Genomic DNA, 5,753 nt, shown 5'->3' with positions numbered 1-5,753 from the left:
GGCTCGTTGGTCTAGGGGTATGATTCTCGCTTCGGGTGCGAGAGGTCCCGGGTTCAAATCCCGGACGAGCCCACTTGCTTACTTTTCCACCAATCGGACTTGAGAATCTAAAGCAAGTGTTTTCTCAAATATTCTTGCCAAAAACATGGGTTTTCATCACATTAACATTGCGGTTGTCTTGGAAGCTGGTGGGTACTTAATTCCGGATCTCCTAGGTGGAGACGCATCCCATGTGTTGATGCCGGCGCAGGACGCGCCCCCAATTCCAGTTCTCCTATGGATGCCTTCTCAAACGCCACGCCATTCCTTGGGCATCAAATATGTGCTTGCGTACGTACGTGCGTGCGGATGTGCGTGTGGATAGTTGAGGAAGCGCTGCAAGCGGAGGGTGGGGAAGCTTCAATTACGGTCTACCAGTATTTTCCTAACTCTCGTTGAGAAGTGAATTTTAATTTCCACTGGTACCTGCAACTTCAGTGATCGTACTCTGACTGGCAGCATTTACTGCTCGTAACACACTGACTAAAGTAAAAGTGACGCCAACTGCTGCGGCGGCCGCTTCTGCTCTGGTCGACTGCTGGTTAGAGATTCCTGCCTCTTTCTTTTCCTGCGCTGAGTGTCAACCTTTGCTGGATGCCAGGGGTGCAGTGGTGGACAGGGAATAAAAAAGGTTTTGTTTCTTCGGAATTTAATTTCACAAGTAACTAAATATTTACAATTATGCGTCCTATGAGGAAGTACAGAATTCCCATAGAAACAAGTAGACTCCAAGGAATATTACCGGCCAAGGTTTGTCCACCCGGAGAGAAAAATCACAAGGAGCAATCGTTAACCCTGGAATTTCAACGTCTTCCCCACTCCATGCTCGAAAACTTACCAGTACTTTCTCCTCTGCCCCCAGAAATGCTCTCACTTCGGAATTGTTCAAAATGCCCAGGTGAATTGATTAATACTGAAATTTGAAAGACAAAAAAAAGATGGAGAGGAAAGTATTAATCCAGTTACTTTGCACACGATAGCTAAATTAAGGTATTTCCTCAGAATAATCATGTTGGTTTTTAGCCGTGACTGAAAGTGGACACACTCACCACCACCACCGCCATTTCTTCTTTTGTTTGTGGCACCACTGAGGCGCCACTGGCCCTGCTCACCTTGGTATTCTGAAAAGAGTGTAGTTTGTTTTACCTTTCCTTGTTCTGATCAATTTGGGGGGGCCCATTAACTATGAAGATGCAGGTCCTCATTCCAACGTGGTATGCAATATATTCTCTTTTTATACATGAAATATAAATGTATGATTTATTTGTAATTCAATATATTTTTATAATTTGGAGTAGATGGAGTCATTCATTAAGTTTGAAATTCGAAAGGAGCTTCATCCAACCTCTGTCCTTTAAGAATTTTCTCAGAAGTCAGGGAGTCAGTTTTATGCCATCTAAGCGGGAAATTGAATCATCCTTCTTCAAGGGATTTTACTATCCTAAGAGGAAAGAGTTAAAGATATTGTCTGATAGCAAATGGCACAAGTAGATCACTTTACAATGAAGCCCACAGTCAATAAACTGGACTCACAATCTAAATTTCCAGATATTTTTGTGGCCTAATTATAACTATAGACCAGTAACCAAAGGTCACTAGACATCTAAAGTGTCTAATATCAAAGACAAAGATAAAAGTGAACCAGAAAAAAATAGCAGAAAATATTATGCAGAGAGAAGAAAACTCAAGGATGTTATTACATCTATTCTTTTTTTTAAAAAAAAAAAAAGAATGCTGTACAAAAGAGTAACTCTTAGATACAGAAGTCTCTTAAAATTGAAATTGTGAGAGAAGAAATGAAAAACTTAATGGAGTATTTGGAATAAAATGTGAAGGACATATTCCAGAATATGGAGTAAAAATACAAAGGGAAATTCCAGCAGTCATGCTCCTTGGTATATACCCAAATTAACTGAAAAATCTATGTCCACACAAAAACCTGCACAAGAATGTTATAGCAGCTTTATTCATAATTGCCAAAACTTGGAAGCAATCAAAATGTCCTTCGAAAAATAAACAAAATGTGGTACATTCATACAATGGAATATTATTCAGTAATAAAAATAAATGTGCTATCAAACCACAAAAAAAATGAAGAACCTTAAAAGCATATTGCTAAATAATAGGAGCCAATTTGAAAAGGCTGCATATTGTATTATCCCAACCATATAACATTCTGGAAAAGGTAAAACTAAAGAACAGTAAAAAGGTCAGTAGTTGGGGAGTGAGAGGGATTTAGGAACAAAGATGTGGAGTACAGGGCAGTAAAACTATTCTCTGTGATACAGTAATCATGGACACAAGTCGTTATACATTTGTCAAAACCCATAGAATGTACAACACAAAGAGTGAGCCCTAATATAAATTATGAATTTCAGTTAATAAGAATATGTTAATATTGTTTAATCAGTTGTAACAAATGTACCACAATAACATAAGATGTAAATAATAGAAGAAGCTGTGGGGGAGGGGAGAGGGTATGCAGGAACTCTGTATTTTCCTATCAATTTTTCTGTAAATCTAAAACTGCCAAAAAAAATAAAGCCTATTTAAAAATACAAACAGAATGCAAATAGGGGGTAGTAAATTAAAAAAAGAAAAGTAGAGGAAACATCCTGGAGGTTTAAAATCCAAGTATAAGAAATTCCAGAAAAAAAATAGAAAGGAGAGAGAAGAGAGAATATGTAAGTGAGAAAATCAACAACAACAAAAAAATCAAGCTAATTTCCCAAACTGAAGTACGTCATTTTCCAAATTTAATGATATAATAGAGCTCCCAGAACAGGGAATGAAAATAGAAACACACAAAGGCATATCTTTCAGACATATTAGGATATTGAGGACCAAGAAATCACCCTGAAAGAGAGAAAAGCTAATTACACATGAAACCTAGTAATTAGAATGACTTTGTAATTCCTGAAAGCAATACTGGAAGCTAGAAAAAAATGGAGTACTCTTTCAAAATTCTGAAAGAAAATATTACCCAGCCTAGCATTCCATACCCAACCAAACATTCAAGTGTTAGAGAAACATAAACAATGTTCTCCAACACCCAACTACTCAAAAATCTTATCTCCAATGAATTCTTTCTCAGAAAGCTACTCTACAATGTACTCCGCCTAAAGGAGAAGACAAATTCAGATAGAAAAGGACTTGGAAATGTACAGGATGATGGTGAAGGAAGACATCAGGATGAAAACTGTATAGCAAGTACAGAAATCACTCAATTTCTTTTTTGGCAAACTTTAATGGTTATTTGCGGTAATTTAAAAAAAACAATTCTAATGTTCAGGAAGCAATACATCATGAGAGATCACTGAATAATATTTGCCAATCATATAAACAGTGAATACTAATTCAACAAAAATTATGATATAACTATATTTGGAAGTAAGATTGATGGGAAGGGTGTCTGTATATGGTGGTGTTTAAGGTGAGGAAACAAAGATGAATCTTATGTTTGTATAATGGGTAATCAATAGAAAATACTAAACAAAAAAACAATAAGTAGAAATAAAAGCATGTGTATTACTTAGAATACAATTTTGTGTTTATTAACAAATATACAAACTATAACTAAAAGGAAGCAGACATTTACTGACCTGTCACTAATGGTTTGAAGGTATATATAACCCAGGTTGATGCTTTGGCTCCATGGTGTTGGTTCTAGTCTTCTATCTCATGGCTCCCTTTTTCCTATGGTGTTGCTGGGTCCAATCTCTTTCTATTTCATGACTCCTTTATTCCTATGGTGTTGCTTTTTCCAGCAAGCAGATCCAGTAGAAAGAGAGAAGTGGAAGGTATTTCTTTTCTCTTTTGTGCATAACTAGAAGCTTTACATATACTTTCTCTCTAATGCCCTAGTTTAGAAATTGGTCACATGACCATGCTTAGCAGCAAGGAAGGTTGTGCATTGTAATCTTCTCATGAGTGGCTATGAGCTCTACTAAATTCCCGTTTCTTTTTTTTTAAGATTGGCACCTGAGCTAACATCTGTTGCCAATCTTTCTTTTTTTTTTTTCCACTGGTGAAACCTGGGCTGCCAAAGCAGCATGTGCAAACTTAACCACTCAGCCATGGGGTCAGCCCCTAAATTTCCATTTCTTGGAAGAAAAGAACAAATATTGGTGGCCAACTAGCCATCTCTGCCATAGCATGATATTTGGAGATATGCTAGTAAAAACAAAAACAACAGCACAAACAAACAAAAAAGCCAAATGGCAGAAAATCTTTGCCTCTACCAAGGGGGAATAAGACAGGAGGAAGAGGACCACTTTTTTACGTACATATATTTTTGAAGTACTTAAGATTTTATAACATGCATTAACTTTGATCAAAAAAATTTTAATTAGAAAAATAAGCTTTGAACTGAGAGCCAAGGTATGGATAAAAATTCATCCAAGTTAAAATGAGAAAGGGCATGAGCATTCCATGAGGGGAGACGGCTTGTTGGGAGATAGGGGAAATAGATTCCTCTTGATACAAAACCACAAATTGGACTGGGCAAGGAAAACAAGGTTGAAGAAAGTGGATTAGCTGAGGTTGAAGATCCAGGCAGGTCAATATAGCAAACACTAAAATATAAGGACTTTTCCAAGTAAGAAGAGAAAACGATGCTTTGTGACAAGCAAAAGAGGGTCTTCACTCAAGAAGTTAGTGCAGCCTAAGGGAAAGTGTCCTTACATTAAGAGTGTGAGAATGCAGCAGGGATTTCGTTCCTTCAGCATTTCCCCCATGTTTCCTGTTGTTCATCCTATGATTGATTTGCTTAGGCTTCAGAAGAAAAATCTTCACGACCGTCTTCCATTTTCAGATTTAAGGATGTTCCCTGATCAGCCACTCACAAGCTTCAGCACTCCAGCCATAATGATTTCTCAACGCTTTTCTAGATACTCCTGGCCTCCTCCTTTGCTCAGGCCCTTTCCTCACTCTGGGATACTCTCTCTCTTTGCTACCCATAGACAACTTGCTCTTGAAGACTCACCTTCAGTATTACCTTCTTTTCCCAGGCGTTTATGATTCATTCTGATTAGTCACAATTAATCCCTACTCGTGTTCATTCATGTGTCTTTTATTCATTCCATGAAACAAACCAGTCAAAAACCAAAAAGGCAGCTGAAACAGCTTTCTCACCCTTTCCGGAATCATTTTCTCCCTAGAGGTGAGTCTCAACATTTTTGGCACCGTATCCAGTGAAAAATAGAATGAAAGTTAGGCAACCTCTCTGCTAGAAAGCCACCCGAGAAATGCACAGGTTACTTGAGGGGAAATCAGAATTCATGGTTCTTCTGATGATGACCTGGGATGAGAGCCCCATGAATTAAGGATTCTTCTCTACGCAATTTCACCCTTATAGTACTGAAGAAGCGGCAATAACACTAAGTAGGAATGGAGCATTGCGCTATTCAGATCCATCATCTAATTTTCTAAACTGTTTTACTAGCCATGAAGTAGGATTTGGGATTCGCCAGCTTCTCTGAGGTCGACTCGCTTGGGGCTGGCTCTAGGAACCTGAGTCCCCTGCAGGCTCGGGGACGCGCTGTCGGGCCACGAGGATCCTATAGAGGCGCGGGATGAGGCTACCCCGAACCTGGAGGATGACTGCAAACTCCTGGTCTCCCCAGGTCGGCTGGGCCACGCCCACTGCCGGCCCGGACTTCACCATGATGCGCCTCCAGCCCAGAGCCAGGAGGCCCGAGAAAAGAAACGAAGAC

The 5,753-nt window shown here is 38.9% G+C and overlaps 1 non-coding gene across 1 annotated transcript; it reads left to right on the top strand.

Annotated features, from left to right (window-relative positions):
- Positions 1-72, top strand: TRNAP-CGG (transfer RNA proline (anticodon CGG)). Its single transcript has one exon. It is a non-coding gene; the product is annotated as a tRNA-Pro (tRNA).
- The last annotated feature ends 5,681 nt before the right edge of the window (positions 73-5,753 follow it).

This window comes from Equus quagga, chromosome 15, assembly GCF_021613505.1.
Source record: "Equus quagga isolate Etosha38 chromosome 15, UCLA_HA_Equagga_1.0, whole genome shotgun sequence".
Lineage (NCBI taxonomy): Eukaryota > Metazoa > Chordata > Mammalia > Perissodactyla > Equidae > Equus > Equus quagga.
This window is presented reverse-complemented; position numbering and strand designations above follow the sequence as displayed.